Source organism: Pseudophryne corroboree, chromosome 1 (assembly GCF_028390025.1).
Source record: "Pseudophryne corroboree isolate aPseCor3 chromosome 1, aPseCor3.hap2, whole genome shotgun sequence".
Taxonomy (NCBI): domain Eukaryota; kingdom Metazoa; phylum Chordata; class Amphibia; order Anura; family Myobatrachidae; genus Pseudophryne; species Pseudophryne corroboree.
Window position 1 is genome coordinate 982903000 of NC_086444.1, and position 22263 is coordinate 982925262.

Sequence of the window (22263 nt, forward strand, 5' to 3'; positions counted from 1 at the left end):
GATTATTTGTTTATGTACTCTGTAATTTGGCGCTGCGGAACCCTTGTGGCGCCATATAAATAAAGGATAATAATAATAATAATACAGGTGGATTTACAGAGGAGACCTTGCCCTGCAGTCCCGGAGACCAGTCGCAGCATTTCTTAGAAGATGGCACCCAGCGTCTCAGTCAGGGAGTGAGGGAGAGTATGAGGCAGCTCCAGGGTGGGAACACCAGCAGTTGATGGCGCCTGGAGCTGGGAGGGGGAGGAGGGGGGGGCGTCACAGGTCAAGTGCCTTCTCCCCTATGCTGGTCCTCACCATCTGGTACTACGGAGTCTTAGTGAAGTGGGCATCAGTACACCCGACCTGTACTCCTATGCCCTGGTGGATATAATGGGATCCCTGCTCGGTTACAGTGTCCACGCCAGCGTCGCAGTCAATCTCCTTAGACTGCGATCGGAACGCGATTAATGGCGGGTCCCGCCTGGGGGACCCTCTTACCTCCTTCCTTAAGTCGCAGCCACGCGAACCAGGAGAGCGCTGCTACTGTTTGACCAATGCCGGAGCGTCCCTGCTGCAAGTACCCGGGAACAGAGCCAGCGGGAGTATGCGACATCGCTGGGGAGGTGACGGAGCCGCAGCACATGTAAGTGCTGCAGTTCTTGAAGTCTTCTAAAAGTTTTTTCAGGGCTGCCCAGTGCAGTCCCCCTGTTAAGTGACCTGCTCTGCAGGGCACCAACTCGAAACTGAGCTCACAGTACCTGGAAGCGGGGTTAAAGAGGAGGCCCCAATGCATCCTGGGACAGTCTAAAGCTTTAGCCTGTTGGTGCCTGGATCAAGATCCATCTCTACACCCCGATGTTTCCCTGTGGAAACCAATGTACCCCACTGCAGAAAGATGATTTTTGTAAACTATAAATATCTGCTTTGTATTATTCTAATAATTTTTATAGTCAAAACTCTGTGGAGTATACTGGAATATGATAGGTAAGGCTCAGCCTGCTCTGCATATCCTGACAGCACGTCACTGGAATGTACCATATTCAGTATTCTCTTTGTGACAGCTAACCAGTGGTGTGTCTGTAAACCATGACTTACAGATGGAGCCACGGTTATCTTGGCTTCTGTGCCGCGCCTAGGCACACCATGGTTTATTAGCATAAACTCATCATCTATCGTTCTCAGCTGCAATACAATACAGAGAGAACAATACATCAGGGGATTAAGTCATTACAGCAGGGGATTAAGTCATTACAGCAGGGGATTAAGTCCGACTGCCCTGGTTCAATTCATCCTATTAAAGGCCAAGATAAAGGTGGCTCCATCTGTACACCCATTGGAACAGAGTGGAGCACTATGGATAAGGGTAATCTTCAAACAATATCATTTGCGGAGAAACATAATAGAACATGTTAGTTATAATTAGAGATGAGCGGGTTCGGTTCCTCGGGATCCGAACCGCCCCCCCCCCCCCGAACTTCACCCATTTTACACGGTTCCGAGGCAGCCTCGGATCTTCCCGCCTTGCTTGGTTAACCAGAACGCGCCCGAACGTCATCATCCCGCTGTCGGATTCTCGCGAGATTCGTATTCTATATAAGGAGCCGCGTGTCGCCGCCATTTTCACTCGTGCTTTGGAGATTGAGCGGAGAGGACATGGCAGCGTTCTCTCCCTGAAAAGCTCCGTAATCTGTGCTCAGTGTGCTGAAAATATCTGTGCTCAGTGTGCTGCAAATAATCTGTGCTCAGTGTGCTGAAAATATCTACGTTCTCTGCCTGAAAACGCTCCATATCTATGCTCATGTGCTGCAAATATCTGATCAGTGTGCTGCATTGTGGGGACTGGGGACCACCAGTATATAATATATACTTTTCTATAGCTTCTATACTGCTTGTCAGGACACACATGGGTCACAGTTACACAACTCTGTACTGATATATACAATAATATATATATACTTTTCTATAGCTTCTATACTGCTTGTCAGGACACGTGTCACAGTTACACCGCTCTGTACTGATATACAGTAATATTATATATACTTTTCTATAGCTTCTATACTGCTTGTCAGGACACATGGGTCACAGTTACACCGCTCTGTACTGATATACAGTAATCTTATATATACTTTTCCATAGCTTCTATACTGCTTGTCAGGACACATGGGTCACAGTTACACCACTCTGTACTGATATATACAATAATATATATACTTTTCTATAGCTTCTATACTGCTTGTCAGGACACATGTGTCACAGTTACACCGCTCTGTACTGATATACAGTAATATTATATATACTTTTCTATAGCTTCTATACTGCTTGTCAGGACACATGGGTCACAGTTACACCGCTCTGTACTGATATACAGTAATATTATATATACTTTTCTATAGCTTCTATACTGCTTGTCAGGACACAAGTTTCACAGTTACACCGCTCTGTACTGATATACAGTAATATTATATATACTTTTCTATAGCTTCTATACTGCTTGTCAGGACACGTGTGTCACAGTTGCACCGCTCTGTACTGATATACAGTAATATTATATATACTTTTCTATAGCTTCTATACCGCTTTTCAGGACACATGGGTGACAGTTACACCGCTCTGTACTGATATATACAATAATATATATTAGTGATGAGCGGGTTCGGTTTCTCGGAAACCGAACCCCCCCGAACTTCAGCCTTTTTACACGGGTCCGAGCCGTGCTCGGATTCTCCCGTGTGGCTCGGGTAAACCGAGAGCGCCCGAACGTCATCATTCCGCTGTCGGATTCTCGCAAGATTCAAATTCTATATAAGCAGCCGCGCGTCGCCGCCATTTTCACACGTGCATTGAGATTGATAGGGAGAGGACGTGGCTGGCGTCCTCTCCGTTATAGTCATAATAGAAAAGACTAAGAGTGACATTGTTATAATTGTGGGGAGGATTGGGGACGGGGAGCGGCTGTTAGGAGTACAGTGCAGGGTTTTGCTGATAGTAGTGAGTGTGACCACCAGTTTAATCCGTTCTCTGCCTGAAAAAAACGCTCCATACCATATCTGTGCTCAGTGTGCTGCATGATATATCTGTGCTGAGTGCACTGCTCACACTGCCTAATTGTGGGGACTGGGGAGCAGTTATAGCAGGAGTACAGTGCACAGTTTTGCTGACAGTGACCACCAGTACAGTATACATTTGTCTGCCTGAAAAATACTCCTGTGGTGGCTTTTTTTCTTTATACTAGTAGTTTAGCAGTCTGCTGACAGTGTCCACCAGGTCCATTTATTATACAGTATATTATATATATAGCAGTACGGTAGGCCACGGCTGTACCTACCTCTGTGTCGTCACTCGTCGTCCATAAGTAATAATAGTATACTATCCATCCATCTACATTGTATACCTGTGGTGGCTTTTTTTTTCTTCATACTAGTTTAGCAGTCTGCTGACAGTGTCCACCAGGTCCGTTATTATTATTCTGTATATATTATATATATAGCAGTACAGTAGGCCACGGCTGTACCTACCTCTGTGTCGTCACTCGTCGTCCATAAGTAATAATACTATACTATCCATCCATCTACATTGTATACCTGTGGTGGCTTTTTTTTCTTCATACTAGTTTAGCAGTCTGCTGACAGTGTCCACCAGGTCCGTTATTATTATTCTGTATATATTATATATATAGCAGTACGGTAGGCCACGGCTGTACCTACCTCTGTGTCGTCACTCGTCGTCCATAAGTAATAATACTATACTATCCATCCATCTACATTGTATACCTGTGGTGGCTTTTTTTTCTTCATACTAGTTTAGCAGTCTGCTGACAGTGTCCACCAGGTCCGTTATTATTATTCTGTATATATTATATATATAGCAGTACGGTATGCCACGGCTGTACCTACCTCTGTGTCGTCACTCGTCGTCCATAAGTAATAATACTATACTATCCATCCATCTACATTGTATACCTGTGGTGGCTTTTAGTTGTGCGCAAAATATGGAGAACAAAAATGTGGAGGTTAAAAAAATAGGGAAAGATCAAGATCCACTTCCACCTCGTGCTGAAGCTGCTGCCACTAGTCATGGCCGAGACGATGAAATGCCATCAACGTCGTCTGCCAAGGCCGATGCCCAATGTCATAGTACAGAGCATGTAAAATCCAAAACACAAAAGATCAGTAAAATGACCCAAAAATCAAAATTAAAAGCGTCTGAGGAGAAGCGTAAACTTGCCAATATGCCATTTACGACACGGAGTGGCAAGGAACGGCTGAGGCCCTGGCCTATGTTCATGGCTAGTGGTTCAGCTTCACATGAGGATGGAAGCACTCAGAGTCTCGCTAGAAAAATGAAAAGACTTAAGCTGGCAAAAGCACAGCAAAGAACTGTGCGTTCTTCGAAATCACAAATCCCCAAGGAGAGTCCAATTGTGTCGGTTGCGATGCCTGACCTTCCCAACACTGGACGGGAAGAGCTTGCGCCTTCCACCATTTGCACGCCCCCTGCAAGTGCTGGAAGGAGCACCCGCAGTCCAGTTCCTGATAGTCAAATTGAAGATGTCAGTGTTGAAGTACACCAGGATGAGGATATGGGTGTTGCTGGCGCTGGGGAGGAAATTGACAAGGAGGATTCTGATGGTGAGGTGGTTTGTTTAAGTCAGGCACCCGGGGAGACACCTGTTGTCCGTGGGAGGAATATGGCCATTGACATGCCTGGTCAAAATACAAAAAAAATCAGCTCTTCGGTGTGGAATTATTTCATAACAAATGCGGACAACAGGTGTCAAGCCGTGTGTTGCCTTTGTCAAGCTGTAATAAGTAGGGGTAAGGACGTTAACCACCTCGGAACATCCTCCCTTATACGTCACCTGCAGCGCATTCATCATAAGTCAGTGACAAGTTCAAAAACTTTGGGTGACAGCGGAAGCAGTCCACTGACCACTAAATCTGTAACCAAGCTCCTGCAAACCACACCACCAACTCCCTCAGTGTCAATTTCCTCCTTAGACAGGAAAGCCAATAGTCCTGCAGGCCATGTCACATGCAAGTCTGACGAGTCCTCTCCTGCCTGGGATTCCTCCGATGCATCCTTGAGTGTAACGCCTACTGCTGCTGGCGCTGCTGTTGTTGCTGCTGGGAGTCGATCGTCATCCCAGAGGGGAAGTCGGAAGACCACTTGTACTACTTCCAGTAAGCAATTGACTGTCCAACAGTCCTTTGCGAGGAAGATGAAATATCACAGCAGTCATCCTGCTGCAAAGCGGATAACTGAGGCCTTGGCAGCCTGGGCGGTGAGAAACGTGGTTCCGGTATCCATCGTTACTTCAGAGGCAACTATAGACTTGATTGAGGTACTGTGTCCCCGGTACCAAATACCATCTAGGTTCCATTTCTCTAGGCAGGCGATACCGAGAATGTACACAGACCTCAGAAAAAGAGTCACCAGTGTCCTAAAAAATGCAGTTGTACCCAATGTCCACTTAACCACGGACATGTGGACAAGTGGAGCAGGGCAGACTCAGGACTACATGACTGTGACAGCCCACTGGGTAGATGTATTGCCTCCCGCTGCAAGAACAGCAGCGGCGGCACCAGTAGCAGCATCTCGCAAACGCCAACTCGTTCCTAGGCAGGCTACGCTTTGTATCACCGCTTTCCAGAATACGCACACAGCTGAAAACCTCTTACGGCAACTGAGGAAGATCATCGCAGAATGGCTTACCCCAATTGGACTCTCCTGGGGATTTGTGGCATCGGACAACGCCAGCAATATTGTGCGTGCATTACATCTGGGCAAATTCCAGCACATCCCATGTTTTGCACATACCTTGAATTTGGTGGTGCAGAATTATTTAAAAAACGACAGGGGCGTGCAAGAGATGCTGTCGGTGGCCAGAAGAATTGCGGGCCACTTTCGGCGTACAGGCACCACGTACAGAAGACTGGAGCACCACCAAAAACACCTGAACCTGCCCTGCCATCATCTGAAGCAAGAGGTGGTAACGAGGTGGAATTCAACCCTCTATATGCTTCAGAGGATGGAGGAGCAGCAAAAGGCCATTCAAGCCTATACATCTGCCCACGATATAGGCAAAGGAGGTGGAATGCACCTGTCTCAAGCGCAGTGGAGAATGATTTCAACGTTGTGCAAGGTTCTGCAACCTTTTGAACTTGCCACATGTGAAGTCAGTTCAGACACTGCCAGCCTGAGTCAGGTCATTCCCCTCATCAGGCTTTTGCAGAAGAAGCTGGAGGCATTGAAGGAGGAGCTAAAACAGAGCGATTCCGCTAGGCATGTGGGACTTGTGGATGGAGCCCTACATTCGCTTAACCAGGATTCACGGGTGGTCAATCTGTTGAAATCAGAGCACTACATTTTGGCCACCGTGCTCGATCCTAGATTTAAAATCTACGTTGTATCTCTCTTTCCGGCAGACACAAGTCTGCAGAGGTTCAAAGACCTGCTGGTGAGAAAATTGTCAAGTCAAGCAGAACGCGACCCGTCAACAGCTCCTCCTTCACATTCTCCCGCAACTGGGGGTGCGAGGAAAAGGCTACGAATTCCGAGCCCACCCGCTGGCGGTGATGCAGGGCAGTCTGGAGCGAGTGCTGACATCTGGTCCGGACTGAAGGACCTGGCAACCATTACTGACATGTCGTCTACTGTCACTGCATATGATTCTGTCACCATTAAAAGAATGGTGGAGGATTATATGAGTGACCGCATCCAAGTAGGCACGTCAGACAGTCCGTACGTATACTGGCAGGAAAAAGAGGCAATTTGGAGGCCCTTGCAGAAACTGGCTTTATTCTACCTAAGTTGCCCTCCCTCCAGTGTGTACTCCGAAAGAGTGTTTAGTGCCGCCGCTCACCTTGTCAGCAATCGGCGTACGAGGTTACTTCCAGAAAATGTGGAGAAGATGATGTTCATTAAAATGAATTATAATCAATTCCTCCGTGGAGACATTCACCAGCAGCAATTGCCTCCAGAAAGTACACGGGGACCTGAGATGGTGGATTCCAGTGGGGACGAATTAATAATCTGTGAGGAGGGGGATGTACACAGTGAAAGGGGTGATGAATCGGACGATGATGATGAGGTGGACGTCTTGCCTCCGTAGAGCCAGTTTGTGCAAGGAGAGATTGATTGCTTCTTTTTTGGTGGGGGCCCAAACCAACCAGTCATTTCAGTCACAGTCGTGTGGCAGACCCTGCCGCTGAAATGATGGGTTCGTTAAAGTGTGCATGTCCTGTTTTTACAACATAAAAGGACAATTCCATCTTGCACCTCTTTTTTCTTTCATTTTTCTTTGCGTCATGTGCTGTTTGGGGAGTATTTTTTTGAAGGGCCATCCTGCGTGACACTGCAGTGCCACTCCTAGATGGGCCAGGTGTTTGTGTCGGCCACTTGGGTCGCTTATCTTAGTCACACAGCGACCTTGGTGCGCCTCTTTTTTTCTTTGCGTCATGTGCTGTATGGGGAGTATTTTTTTGAAGGGCCATCCTCCGTTACACTGCAGTGCCACTCCTAGATGGGCCAGGTGTTTGTGTCGGCCACTTGGGTCGCTTATCTTAGTCACACAGCGACCTTGGTGCGCCTCTTTTTTTCTTTGCGTCATGTGCTGTTTGGGGAGTATTTTTTTGAAGGGCCATCCTGCGTGACACTGCAGTGCCACTCCTAGATGGGCCAGGTGTTTGTGTCGGCCACTTGGGTCGCTTATCTTAGTCACACAGCAACCTTGGTGCGCCTCTTTTTTTCTTTGCGTCATGTGCTGTTTGGGGAGTATTTTTTTGAAGGGCCATCCTGCGTGACACTGCAGTGCCACTCCTAGATGGGCCAGGTGTTTGTGTCGGCCACTTGGGTCGCTTATCTTAGTCACACAGCAACCTTGGTGCGCCTCTTTTTTTCTTTGCATCATGTGCTGTTTGGGGAGTATTTTTTTTGAAGGGCCATCCTGCGTGACACTGCAGTGCCACTCCTAGATGGGCCAGGTGTTTGTGTCGGCCACTTGGGTCGCTTATCTTAGTCACACAGCGACCTTGGTGCGCCTCTTTTTTTCCTTGCGTCATGTGCTGTTTGGGGAGTATTTTTTTGAAGGGCCATCCTGCGTGACACTGCAGTGCCACTCCTAGATGGGCCAGGTGTTTGTGTCGGCCACTTGGGTCGCTTATCTTAGTCACACAGCTACCTCATTGCGCCTCTTTTTTTCTTTGCGTCATGTGCTGTTTGGGGAGTATTTTTTTGAAGGGCCATCCTGTCTGACACTGCAGTGCCACTCCTAGATGGGCCAGGTGTTTGTGTCGGCCACTTGGGTCGCTTAGCTTAGTCACACAGCTACCTCGGTGCAAATTTTAGGACTAAAAATAATATTGTGAGGTGTGAGGTGTTCAGAATAGACTGAAAATGAGTGGAAATTATGGTTATTGAGGTTAATAATACTATGGGATCAAAATGACCCCCAAATTCTATGATTTAAGCTGTTTTTTAGGGTTTTTTGAAAAAAACACCCGAATCCGACAAAAAAAATTCGGTGAGGTTTTGCCAAAACGCGTTCGAACCCAAAACACGGCCGCGGAACCAAACCCAAAACCAAAACACAAAACCCGAAAAATTTCCGGTGCACATCACTAATATATATACTTTTCCATAGCTTCTATACTGCTTGTCAGGTCACGTGTCACAGTTACACCGCTCTGTACTGATATACAGTAATATTATATATACTTTTCTATAGCTTCTATACTGCTTGTCAGGACACATGGGTCACAGTTACACCGGTCTGTCTGTACTCATATATACAATAATATATATACTTTTCTTATTTTCTATAGCTTCTATACTGCTTGTCAGGACACGTGTCACAGTTACACCGCTCTGTCTGTACTAATATATACAATAATATATATACTTTTCTATAGCTTCTAGTATTACAGTGCAGCATTTTGGTGACTAACAGTATATAGTTGTACTGTAGGCCATTGCTGTATCTTGCAGCTCTGTGTCACTGCAAGTATCCATCCATTCCATTTTCTTCCAGTGATTTGGACTAATAATTCCATTGATTAGAACGAATAATTCCAGTGATTTTGTCATTTTCTTCCAGTGATTTGGACCAATAATACCATTGATTAGAACGAATAATTCCAGTGATTTTGTCATTTTCTTCCAGTGATTTGGACCAATAATACCATTGATTAGAACGAATAATTCCAGTGATTTTGTCATTTTCTTCCAGTGATTTGGACCAATAATACCATTAACTAGAACGAATAATTCCTGTGATTTTGTCATTTTCTTCCAGTGATTTGGACCAATAATACCATTGATTAGAACGAATAATTCCAGTGATTTTGTCATTTTCTTCCAGTGATTTGGACCAATAATACCATTGATTAGAACAAATAATTCCTGTGATTTTGTCATTTTCTTCCAGTGATTTGGACCAATAATACCATTGATTAGAACGAATAATTCCAGTGATTTTGTCATTTTCTTCCAGTGATTTGGACCAATAATACCATTGATTAAAACGAATAATTCCAGTGATTTTGTCATTTTCTTCCAGTGATTTGGACCAATAATACCATTGATTAAAACGAATAATTCCAGTGATTTTGTCATTTTCTTCCAGTGATTTGTTCCAATAATACCATTGATTAGAACGAATAATTCCTGTGATTTTGTCATTTTCTTCCAGTGATTTGGACCAATAATACCATTGATTAGAACAAATAATTCCAGTGATTTTGTCATTTTCTTCTAGTGATTTGGACCAATAATACCATTGATTAGAACGAATAATTCCAGTGATTTTGTCATTTTCTTCCAGTGATTTGGACCAATAATACCATTGATTAGAACAAATAATTCCTGTGATTTTGTCATTTTCTTCCAGTGATTTGGACCAATAATACCATTGATTAAAACGAATAATTCCAGTGATTTTGTCATTTTCTTCCAGTGATTTGGACCAATAATACCATTGATTAGAACAAATAATTCCTGTGATATTGAGGTGTTTGTGTCGCTTAGCTTAGCCGTCCAGCGACCACAGTGCACCTCTTTTTCTCTTTTCTTTGCATCATGTGCTGTTTGGGGCCAATTTTTTTAAGTGCCATCCTGTCTGACACTGCAGTGCCACTCCTAGATGGGCCAGGTGTTTGTGCCGCCCTCTTGGGTCGCTTTGCTTAGTCATCCAGCGACCTCTGTGCAAATTTTAGGACTAAAAATAGTATTGTGAGGTGTGAGGTGTTCAGAATAGACTGGAAATGAGTGGAAATTGTGGTTATTGAGGTTAATAATACTATAGGATCAAAATTACCCCCAAATTCTATGATTTAAGCTGTTTTTGAGAGTTTTTTGAAAAAAAAACACCCGAATCCAAAACACACCCGAATCAGACAAAAAAATTTCAGGGAGGTTTTGCCAAAATGCGTCCGAATCCAAAACACGGCCGCGGAACCGAATCCAAAACCAAAACACAAAACTCGAAAAATGTCCGGTGCACATCTCTAGTTATAATATTTTCAAGTTAAATAAAATGTATCACTATGGTGGGCTTATGTCTCCCGGGCTGTGTGGCACAAGGCTTTCATTTGCATTTTCACACTGTAAAGTGCTTACAGTGTGAAAATGCAAACGAAAGCCTTGTGCCACACAGCCCGGGAGACATTAGCCCACCATAGTGATACATTTTATTTAACTTGAAAATATTATAACTAGAGATGTGCACCGGACATTTTTCGAGTTTTGTGTTTTGGTTTTGGATTCGGTTCCGCGGCCGTGTTTTGGATTCGGACGCGTTTTGGCAAAACCTCCCTGAAATTTTTTTGCCGGATTCGGGTGTGTTTTGGATTCGGGTGTTTTTTTTTCAAAAAACTCTCAAAAACAGCTTAAATCATAGAATTTGGGGGTAATTTTGATCCTATAGTATTATTAACCTCAATAACCACAATTTCCACTCATTTCCAGTCTACCTAATATAACAGTGACATCACTGGGGGGGTGAAGGGGGGGCAGTGCTACTGAGTTTGTCTATCACAAAATTAAGGATGTCTCTGAAAGAAATGTCCTTGTTCTACTTAATGCAAGGGGTGGCTGTGGAACGTATAAGTCACACTTTCATCTGAAGGGCTGGGAAGTGGGTATTGGTGGTGGTTGGGGGCAGTAGGCTGAAGTTTTGTCTAGGGCAGAGGTTCTCAAACTCGGTCCTCAGGACCCCACACAGTGCATGTTTTACAGGTAACCCGGTAGGTGCACAGGTGTATTAATTACTCACTGACACATTGTTTAAGGTCCACAGGTGGAGCTAATTATTTCACTTGCGTTCTGTGAGGAGACCTGCAAAACATGCACTGTGTGGGGTCCTGAGGACCGAGTTTGAGAACCTATGGTCTAGGGTGCCGAGAAATCTTGCAGCGGCCCTGCCTGCATCTGATAGATGCCAGTATAAGCTTACAGGAAGACAGGGCCTCCACATCTTTTTTTTTTCCAAGTACATTATAGGATTTTTTTTTTATGGTAGGTGGGAAGTGGACAGGACTGTCTTATATTACACGTTTATTACAAGTAATTGCGCAGTGCAGACAATGGGACTCTGGGGGTATGGGAGAGTGTGCATGATGTCATGACATCACGCAGTAGTCACACAGTGCTACTCTGGGAACGCTGGCAGGCACCTAGGTTGCCTTGTAGGAAATCCGAGCCTGGTTGAAGGTAGGCGCTAGCTATGCTCTCCATAGATAAAAACACACCCACTGTACAGGCCACACCCTTGTGCAGACCACACTAGATACGCCCCTTCATCACTAGTCACACTGCTGCAGCAGCACACAATAGGCCTCTCACATATTTTGGCACCAGGCCCATGTGGACATTAATCTGCCACTGCATACATTCCATCTTAAAGGCAAAAACATCTGAAGGTATAATAGCACATGGTTATTTGGAGCATTTGTTGTATGCAAAATTTTTCTTCTAATGAAAAAATATATATATTACAGACAAGTTTTACTTTGAAAGACAAGGGTCCATTTTATTTTGAGCAAAGAATGCATATGCTGATAGCAAACTAGTCTGCAATAAGTAACAATTACAAGGAGAAGGGGCTGATGGTGCTCAGTAAGAAGTATTGTACTCACCATTTTAAGATATGATCATATCTGAAGTTTGAATCTCTGAAGGTTATGTAGAGGCGTAGCCATCTGCCAATTTACTATGGGAAAGAAATCATAATACACATTTAATTAGTAACAAAGTGCTGCTTCCAAAAACATAATATAGATATTCAGTGGTGGATTAAATTTATCATGGGCTCTGGCTGGTATCAATGCCTCTCATCCATAATGCTGGGGCAGTACACCTGTTAATCCGTAATGCAGGTTTCCTAAGGTGAGCTCAGGGAGGACAGAAACCTCCCGTGGAGCAGAAGGGTAAGAACCAGTATAGCCACTGGTTCTAGTCAAGAGGCAACACCTGTAGGTTTGGTACTGTCCAACACCACAGAACAGTAAAAAGACCAATGAGCATTGCTATTCTACCACTTCTTAAGAAAAGGAAACATCTGCATGAAGTGCAGAGAACACCCTGTTAGACATAGTCAGTAGGCAAGGGATTCACAAATATGGTCCTAAAGTTGCCCACACATCTAAAAAAAAGTATCTTTCTAACCCATCAACTACAGTAGTTGACTTGTTGGAACAGAAATCTGGTAATGTATGGAACACACGACAACTGCATTTTTGGTCCCAAACTCCAGAAAACAGCCAAAAGCTGTTGTTCAGACAAGTTGGTTAAATATATAAATTTGCTGATGTTTTGGATCAAACTGTTGATTGCCATTTGCTCCCATACATTTCCAGAGTTTTGTTCCAACCAAAGTAGTTGGCTGGTTGGAAAGATGATCTTTAGATATGTGTGCAGTTTAATAGTCCAGGTAATATGGGAATCCATACTTGTGCACAGATGGAATAATCAAACTGACCAAATTACTAATTAAGTCACCTGTGCTTAAGCATGGGCTCCCTTAAAACCTGTATCATTAGGATGCCTAAAGGACAGAGTTTGGAAATCACTAGGAAACTTTGTTGTATAAAATAGCAAGCATTGATTCATTCTCGGATTTTAGTATGTAATGAATAACCTAAATCAGTGAGGGATAGGTTAATACAGTGGTTTTCATACTGTGTGCCGTGGCACCCTGGGGTACCTCAGGACACTTGCAAGGGTGACCTGGATTGTGGTCCAGGACCACTTTAAATTATTTATGGTCAATGTAATATGCAAAACCAGTGATTTTGGCTTCAAATCATAAAGTATGTGGACAAATAGTAGCAAATCTTGTCCCTCACCACATAACTGCACCTAAGGATGACATACAAACACAATTGACTTAATTTAACATTACTTTCTAAATTTCTCAATAAGAAACTTTTGGCCTAGAGGTGCCGTGAAAAAAATTCTTATGGTCTAGGGCATCGTGATTCAAAAAAGTTTGGGAACCACTGGATTAATATATTAATGTCCAAAGAGCAATTGATTTGCTACCACAATAATAAAATGAAGGATTTAAATTAATGTGACTAATGATTGGTCAATTAATGGATCATTTTTTCCAGAAGTGGGCGACATTTGAAAACTGTACAATGTTACATACATTGGGATGCTACAAACATCTATTTAGTTGTTCAGTTCCCACAAACACACAAATAAATTACTGAAATCTGTTTTCAGATGGTGACTATCAAATTTGAAAAAATAACATTATTAAAAACATTTAAGAAATAAAATACATTTTACAGATTGTCTTTAGTACTTTTTCATCCATGTTACAATTTTTTAAAGTGGTTCTAGTTTTAGCCCAATGACTTAAGTGCCAAAATTGACTTTGGATAACTTGTAAATGCATTCTCTGCTCAAACAGCAATAGTGGTTCCTTTCAAATAGCTACTGGTTCCATTTAGCTAATTATCTCAAATGGCAGTGTAAAATAAAATGTTATATCTACTCAAGTGGGACTTGAGAACTTATCTTGAATAAAGTGAAAGCTCAGTAACAATGTTTCAGAAAATCCAAATCCTTTTTCAAGCTTTACATCTCATTCTCTCTCTCTCTCTATATCAGTGCCGTTTCTTGCGGCGGGCGAGCCGTGCAACCGCACGGGGCGCCCGCCGCGGCACTTCCTGAGCACTTTCAAACCCCTTTCCCCTCTCCTCCCGAGTGCCCAGCTCGGGGGGCAGGGTTTCGCGGAATGACGCGTTTGCGTCGTGACGTCACAACGCAATTGCGTCATTCCGCGAAACCCCGCCCCCCGAGCTGGGCACTCGGGAGGAGGGAGAAGGGGGAGCCAAGCCGGCCAGCGCTGCGCAGACGAGGGAGAGGCGGCTGAAGAGCGAAAAGAACCGCTTCAAATGTAAGTCAGCCCCTCTCCCTCTCTCTCTCTCCCTCCCCCCTCCCCCACCACCTGCCGTACTGTGTAAAATGGGGACACCTGTCTGCCGGAATGTGTAAAATGGGGACACTTGCCTGCCGTAATATGTAAAATGGGGACTCTTGACTGACGGAATGTGTAAAATGGGGACACTTGTCTGCCGGAATGTGTAAAATGGGGACACCTGTCTGCCGGAATGTGTAAAATGGGGACACCTGTCTGCCGGAATGTGTAAAATGGGGACACTTGCCTGTTGCACTATGTAAAATGTGGGCACGTGCCTGCCGCAATGTGTAAAATGGGGACACTTGCCTGCCATAATGTGTAAAATGGGGACACTTGCCTGCCGTAATGTGTAAAATGGGGGCACGTGCCTGCCGCAATGTGTAAAATGGGGTCACTTGCCTGCCATGCTGTGTAAAATGTGGGCACGTGCCTGCCGCAATGTGTAAAATGGGGACACTTTCCTGCCGCAATGTGTAAAATGGGGACACTTGCCTGCCGTACTGTGTAAAATGGGGGCACGTGCCTGCCGCAATGTGTAAAATGGGGACACTTGCCTGTTGTACTGTGTAAAATGGGGACACTTGCCTGTTGTACTGTGTAAAATGGGGACACTTGCCTGCCATGCTGTGTAAAATGGGGACACTTGCCTGTTGTACTGTGTAAAATGGGGACACTTGCCTGCCATGCTGTGTAAAATGGGGACACTTGCCTGCCGCAATGTGTAAAATGGGGGGCACGTGCCTGCCGCAATGTGTAAAATGGGGTCACTTGCCTGCCATGCTGTGTAAAATGGGGGCACATGCCTGCTGCAATGTGTAAAATGGGGACACTTTCCTGCCGCAATGTGTAAAATGGGGGCACGTGCCTGCCGCAATGTGTAAAATGGGGACACTTGCCTGCGTTACTGTGTAAAATGGGGGCACGTGCCTGCCGCAATGTGTAAAATGGGGTCACTTGCCTGCCATGCTGTGTAAAATGGGGGCACGTGCCTGCTGCAATGTGTAAAATGGGGACACTTTCCTGCCGCAATGTGTAAAATGGGGACACTTTCCTGCCATGCTGTGTAAAATGGGGACACTTTCCTGCCATGCTGTGTAAAATGGGGGCACGTGCCTGCTGCAATGTGTAAAATGGGGACACTTTCCTGCCACAATGTGTAGAATGGGGACACTTGCCTGCGTTACTGTGTAAAATGGGGACACTTGCCTGTTATACTGTGTAAAATGGGGGCACGTGAATGTCGCAATGTGTAAAATGGGGACACTTGCCTGTTGTACTGTGTAAAATGGGGGCACATGCCTGCTGCAATGTGTAAAATGGGGACACTTTCCTGCCGCAATGTGTAAAATGGGGGCACGTGCCTGCCGCAATGTGTAAAATGGGGACACTTGCCTGCGTTACTGTGTAAAATGGGGGCACATGCCTGCTGCAATGTGTAAAATGGGGTCACTTGCCTGCCATGCTGTGTAAAATGGGGGCACGTGCCTGCTGCAATGTGTAAAATGGGGACACTTTCCTGCCGCAATGTGTAAAATGGGGACACTTTCCTGCCACAATGTGTAGAATGGGGACACTTGCCTGCGTTACTGTGTAAAATGGGGGCACGTGCCTGCTGCAATGTGTAAAATGGGGACACTTGCCTGTTATACTGTGTAAAATGGGGTCACGTGAATGTCGCAATGTGTAAAATGGGGACACTTGCCTGTTGTACTGTGTAAAATGGGGGCACATGCCTGCTGCAATGTGTAAAATGGGGACACTTTCCTGCCGCAATGTGTAAAATGGGGGCACGTGCCTGCCGCAATGTGTAAAATGGGGACACTTGCCTACCGTGCTGTGTAAAATGGGGACACCTGTCTGCTGTAATGTGTAAAATGAGGACTTTTTTTTTTTTTTTATCCTGTGGTGGCCGTGATGATGAGATCAGATGAGGCCACGCCCATCTTAACAAAGCCACGCCCATTTTGACGCGGTTACGCCCCCTTGCCTGGGGCGCGCGCATACTTTTCCTCTTTATATCTATGGGGGGGGGGCGCATTTTTTCTTTTTTTAAATCTCGCACTGGGAGCCAAATTGGCTAGAAACGGCCCTTCTCTCTCTCTCTCTCTCTCTCTCTCTCTCTCTATATATATATATATATATATATATATATATATATATATATATATATTGGATTGAAGTTTGGCAGCTTCCTCTTGTCATAGGTTACACCCAACACAGAACCTCAATGCATGAAAGCTAACACAGAAAATAACAGCACACATAGGGGGGTATTCAATAAGTGCAGTTTTTTCGCCTAGGCAAAGAAAACAACACTTTTCACTATTTTTTTAGGGCGAATGGGGATTCGCTCTATGCAAAAGCAAGGCCTTTTTTTGCCAAGGAGAAACATTCGGCAATAGCGGAAAACATGTGGATTGACGAATTCACGTATATTTTTCACACCTGCACCAGATAAAACGCAGGCCGCTTTAGACAATTTTGAGGAATTTTTCGCCAGTGCCTTTTCACACAAAAAAAAAAAAAAGAACTGAAAAGACATTTGCAAAAATACCTTAAAAAGGGTTGAATGCGCAGCGAGGTAAATTCGATAGCTCCAAAAATGCCAGCGCTAACTGAATAACCCCCATAGTGTAATACTGTTTCTTCACACTGATTTTTCTACCAGATATTGCGGCCGGGATGTGATGGCACATAGGAAATAAAGCAAGTTTTTTTTCTTAAAAAGACATTCCTGGGATGTAATAAAGGCCATTACTATGAGGGATGCGGGAGTAGTAAGTTACAGTGTTTTACAGAAGCTCCCCTATCTGAAGTTTGGACCACGCTGCAGTTCCACCTCGGGAGCTGCCACTGCCTCTACTACAACCATGCTTCTACAAGATATATCTCAACCAATGTAAGTAGAGTATATTCTTGATTTGGTTTTATAACAGGATAATGTGCCACCCATAATATCCTAATTAAAACTTTCCTCAGTTTGCTAAACATACTTGAACCAAAAGCACTTACATAGAATTTGACGTAGAAACATAGAAACATAGAATTTGACGGCAGATAAGAACCACTTGGCCCATCTAGTCTGCCCCTTTTTTTTTTATCCTTTAGGTAATCTCAACCCTTTTTGAACCTTAATTCTTTGTAAGGATATTCATATGCCTATCCCAAGCATGTTTAAATTGTTCTAGAGTCTTACCCTCTACCACCTCTGATGGGAGACTATTCCACTTATCCACTACCCTTTCTGTGAAGTAATTTTTCCTTAAATTTCCCCTGAACCTCCCCCCCTTCAGTCTCAGTGTATGTCCTCGAGTTCTAATATTTCTCTTCCTTTGAAGAATGTTTCCCTCCTGAACTTTGTTAAGACCCTTGGTATATTTGAAAGTTTCTATCATGTCCCCCCTTTCTCTTCTCTCCTCCAAACTATACATGTTAAGATCTTTTAGCCTTTCCGGGTACGTTTTGTGATGTAGGCCATTCACCATTTTAGTTGCCCTTGTTTGTACACTCTCTAATGTATTTATATCCTTCTGGAGATATGGTCTCCAGAACTAGACACAGTATTCCAGATGGGGCCGCACCAATGACCTATACAGTGGCATTATCACTTAACATTAGTAATAACTCTAACACTGATTTTATAAACAGATAACAACATAGATCCTTGTAGTCCACGCTGCCTCATCTGTTCTCACATGATACGTTCCTATTAGCAGCCCTTTTTCATTTAGCTAAATAATTAGAACGTAGCTGTGATAGAAAATTCACACTTTTCTCACTTGGCAAACCCTGTAATGACTTAGCACGCAGTTGCCATTTCTTACAGCTAATACTCTCACTGTTTGACATCCACTCATTAACTCTCCTCTGCTTTAGGGCTGCCAGCACACGGAAACGGCTGCTACAATTTAGCAAGTGTGTCAAATCTAATGTTTAGTGCAACATGCTTACAATGTCTTCATGTAAATTTGTACCTATCGCACAACACAGAACCAGGGGGGTCATTCCGAGTTGATCGCTAGCTGCTTTCGTTCGCTGCGCAGCGATCAGGCAATAAAAGGGCACTTCTGTGCATGCGTATGCGGTGCAATGCGCACGCGTCATACTATTGCAACGAACATTGAAGTTTTACACAAGGTCTAGCGAAGCTTTTCAGTCGTACTGCTGGCCGCAGAGTGATTGACAGGAAGAGGGCGTTTCTGGGTGTCAACTGACCGTTTTCAGGGAGTGTTCGAAAAAACGCAGGCATGCCAGGAAAAACGCAGGCGTGGCTGGGCGTACACAGGGCGTGTTCATGACGTCAAAACAGGAACTGAATAGTCTGAAGTGATCGCAAGCGCTGAGTAGGTCTGAAGCTACTCTGAAACTGCACAAAAATATTTTGTAGCCGCTCTGCGATCCTTTTGTTCGCACTTCTGCTAAGCTAAAATACACTCCCAGTGGGAGGTGGCATAGCGTTTGTACGGCTGCTAAAAACTGCTAGCGAGCGAACAACTCGGAATGACCACAAAAATGTTATACTGTCCTCTTCTCAGATTGCATATGGTAAGTAATACACATGAAGGGGCTTGTCACTTGACACACAAAGCAAAAATGATATGCACCAGCTGTGGCCTTACATAGAGGTGTTTATATACATAGATGAATTAAATCAATAAATATACTGCAGTAGGTACAAATATAACAATAAAGTTAATTATAGAAAGGGGTGTACACCATAAAACCAATAAAGTTATTACCGATAGGCTGACTGAAATTAATAAATGACTGTAACATACACGGTAGTTCGGTCATGTAGCGTAGCAATAAGGTCTTTAAACATGCAATTGGCACGCGTAGCTTCTAGTAAATGCACTTAAAATAAGTGTGGTATATCCTGTCAACATTCGCTATGTGGACATTGAACACGTTCCTGGTATCTATATTAACCATGCTGACAGTCGTCATGTGGACATTGATGTAATGTTGACATTGTTGAAATGTCGATACTGTGCTTTTCGGCTATCTGTATCACTTACGCTAGAACTAATATTAAACGCTGACCATAATGGTAATTGCAAGTGTCAATGAAGCTCACACAAGTGCAGTCACAATTGTGTGGGAAGCATATGTGCCTGCTTCACTACAAATCAGCACTGTCACCATGTACTTACACTGGCCCTATCCAGGTTATTCATTTACGCACTGGATGAGCCCTCACTGAATTTGCCTACATGAGAATGCCTCTAACAGCTAACCAGCAGTTCTGTTGTAAGGGCCAATGCATCCAAAATGCAGATGCATTGCTGCATACAGTATGTGTGCTCTCATTTGTATGTTTTACTGAAAGTTCACTGCAGCTCAGCTGATCATAGACAGACCTTGCAGAGAGGAGAGGATGGACACAGGTTCTGCGAGAGCTGCTTATGGATCTGGGACTTTACTGAAAGGAGCTGCTGGAAGGAGGCAGAGAAGCTGCCAGCCCAATGCAAGTAACTGCCCCATAGAGACAGTGCTGGCTGGGTGAGGGGACAGTGCCAGTCACGGACGTTGGCTCCGTGGTCAGCTACGCTGATAAACCGGGCCTGGCAAATGAAGACATCACAGATGCAGTAAGCCATCTGCTCCTTATTTGCTTGGACAGAGATTTCTTGCACTGCAAAAGTTGGCAACATTTCTGGGGCACAACTGCATTTTATATGCAGATTTTGATAAATGGGCCCCCAGTTCTAATTTTGTTGCATCGCTTTCTACACAGTCGATTTCTACAGCAACACATCCTGATTTACATTAACACCTCACAAATACAGAACATCCTCTATGTGACCGCTCTACAGAGGTATAGTAGGGATAGCAGCTGCAGACAAGTTAAACACATTCAGTAATGTTTCAGTGCATTAGGTAATTGATGTCAAGGCAGCTGTAGAACTCAAAAAGAGCATATACTTGTGAAATCATTTGAATATTCTCAATGATGTGTTTCTGCCACCAAGAACAGTTTCAGCACTGCAGTTAATGTAACAACCGCATGTATTAGATGGGGAGCATTAGAACACATGCAATGTTTTCCCTAGCAACAGTAACATAATACAATGGGAAGGTAGAGTATTATCTGACACTTCCTATTGCATTATTAAATAGTGTTTGTTACTACGTGGGCCTGCAGAAATTAAATGTATTCATTACACTGGAGGCCTCACACTACTTCAGATGTCATGACAGATGACTGTAAAAAGCATATGAAGGCTTGATGACTCATATTTAAATCTATTCGCACACTAACCTAAGCAAAGACATATATTCAACAAAAACTTAAGATATCATTGTACAGGACTGAAAAAATATATATGTTTATTCTTTGTAAATTCACACCTAGCTAAAAGCTAATATCTTAATACCTTAAGTGGCCTTTGACCACATTTTTATATATGTACATGTTGAGTACACAGATTGTCCACTAGACAGAAAGAAGGGGATATTACATGTGGAGTGAGGAATGGAACAAAATGGAGCGTTGGCACAATCACAAACATTGAGTTGGGGTACTAAATATACCAATTATACATAAGTGAATCAATCATCTGGATTGTATAGTTTGTGCATAAAAGGAACGTAGAGCACATTTTAGCCTCACCCATCACTAACAGGTGTAAACAGCGGGTGGTCTTCAGCTTGCCGAGTGTCGGGATCCCACCGCACAGTACACCGGTGCCGGAATCCCGACAGCCGGCATACCGACACTTTTTCTCCCTCTTGGGGGTCCACGACCCCCGTGGAGAGAGAATAGATAGCGTGGCACGCGTAGCATGCCACCGTGCCCGCAGTGTGGCGAGCGCAGCGAGCCCGCAAGGGGCTCACTTGTGCTCGCCCAGCTGTCGGTATGCCGGCGGTAGGGATTCCGGCGCCGGTATGCTGCCCGCCGGGAGCCCGGCCGCCGGCATACCCTACTACACCCGTAAACAGCATAGTCATACATTGTCAGTAGAATGGGCAGTACCTAAAGGTGGGTACACACCAGGGACGTGCGGTGAGCTAAATAGCTCGAGAGGCACTGACTAGCACCAGAGCAAGATTTACATGCAATATATGAGCCAAAGGGTACATCTGGGCATTATACACAGGTGCAGCAGTATAAACTCCTGGAAATTTGGTTTGATTTGATCAGAGATGTGTGGAAAAGATAGACAGGTGAGGCACTGCCTCACCTGCCATAGACTTTTTACTCCAGAGTTTTAGCTATAAAAAAAATAAGAATTTACTTACCGATAATTCTATTTCTCATAGTCCGTAGTGGATGCTGGGACTCCGTCAGGACCATGGGGAATAGCGGGCTCCGCAGGAGACAGGGCACATCTAAATAAAGCTTTTAGGATCACATGGTGCGTACTGGCTCCTCCCCCTATGACCCTCCTCCAAGCCTCAGTTAGGTACTGTGCCCGGACGAGCGTACACAATAAGGAAGGATCTTGAATCCCGGGTAAGACTCATACCAGCCACACCAATCACACCGTACAACTTGTGATCTGAACCCAGTTAACAGTATGATAACAAAAAACGAAGTAGCCTCTGAAAAGATGGCTCACAACAATAGTAATAACCCGATCTTTGTAACAATAACTATGTACAAGTATTGCAGACAATCCGCACTTGGGATGGGCGCCCAGCATCCACTACGGACTATGAGAAATAGAATTATCGGTAAGTAAATTCTTATTTTCTCTAACGTCCTAGTGGATGCTGGGACTCCGTCAGGACCATGGGGATTATACCAAAGCTCCCAAACGGGCGGGAGAGTGCGGATGACTCTGCAGCACCGAATGAGAGAACTCCAGGTCCTCCTTAGCCAGAGTATCAAATTTGTAAAATTTTACAAA

General features: G+C 44.3%; 1 protein-coding gene across 5 annotated transcripts in view; it reads right to left on the bottom strand.

The window, feature by feature from the left end:
- The window catches only part of FHIP1A (FHF complex subunit HOOK interacting protein 1A), a 662899-nt gene that overhangs the window by 427202 nt on the left and 213434 nt on the right, over positions 1–22263 (bottom strand). For all 5 annotated transcript variants that reach the window (XM_063920560.1, XM_063920559.1, XM_063920561.1 and 2 more), the window contains one exon: positions 12117–12190. The gene's annotated coding sequence lies outside the window, so the exon portion shown is untranslated. The remainder of the gene's footprint in view (positions 1–12116; positions 12191–22263) is intronic.